Source organism: Leucoraja erinacea, chromosome 6 (assembly GCF_028641065.1).
Source record: "Leucoraja erinacea ecotype New England chromosome 6, Leri_hhj_1, whole genome shotgun sequence".
In the NCBI taxonomy this organism is placed as follows: Eukaryota; Metazoa; Chordata; class Chondrichthyes; order Rajiformes; family Rajidae; genus Leucoraja; species Leucoraja erinaceus.
In genome coordinates, this window is record NC_073382.1 from 64,773,542 (window position 1) to 64,774,598 (window position 1,057).

Here is a 1,057-nt window from a genome sequence, read left to right on the forward strand (position 1 = left end):
GTGCTGCTCCTCCAATTTGCGGTGGGGCTCATTCTGGCCATGGAGGAGGCCCAGGACAGAAAGGTCGGGTTCGGAATGGGAGGGGGAATTGAAGTGCTGAGCCACCGGGAGATCAGGTTGGTTAATGCGAACCGAGTGGAGGTATTGGGCGAAGCGATTGCCAAGCCTGCGCTTGGTCTCACCAATATGAGATGCTTATATTGCTTGTATCCATATTATCACAATGATGTATGGAGGAGCATGCTGGGCATACATTGGTTGCTCTATTTCCTATAGGGCTTGCCCTTCTCATATATCTATACACTGTAAACGGATTGATTGTAATCATGTATTGTCTTTCTGCTGACTGGTTAGCACGCAACAAAAAGTTTTACACTGTACCTCGGTACACGTGACAATAAACTAAACTGAAACTGAAACTGACTACAATTTAAAAGCATTTAATTGCTGTGAAGTACTTTGGACACTGTATAGGTACTTCATTTCTTACAGCGTGAAGTATTCCAAATTCCAAAAAGAAATTCCAAAAGTAAACTGCATCGTCATGCTCTACTTTCCTGCACTCAGTATATAGTAAAGGCAAAATTGAATGCGACAGGACAACTGAAGTACACCATACTGCGAATAATGTTCCTTATCAAATGTTCCCACTGAATGCAACAGAGCAAGAGTTTCTGGCAGGTTCGGCTGCAGCACAACACTTGCATTGGATGTAGATCACCAGGCAGCTGTGCATCAGGGATGTACAGAGTGCATAAAATACCACATCATATGGAGAAGTGGCAGGTTTGGATTAATAGGCAACAAAATTGCAACGCAAGTTTAGAGAGTTAGGAAAAAGACTGAAAAGCAGGACTTCTAGGGTGGTTATCTCTGGATTGCTTCCAGTACCTCGTGCTAGTGAGGGCAGGAACAGGGAGATAGAGGACCTGAATTGGTGGCTGGGGGTCTGGTGCAGGGAGCAAGGATTTAGCTTTATAGACCACTAGGATCTCTTCAGGGGTAGGGGTGGCCTGTACAATAGGAACGGGTTACACCTTAACTGGAGGGGGACCAA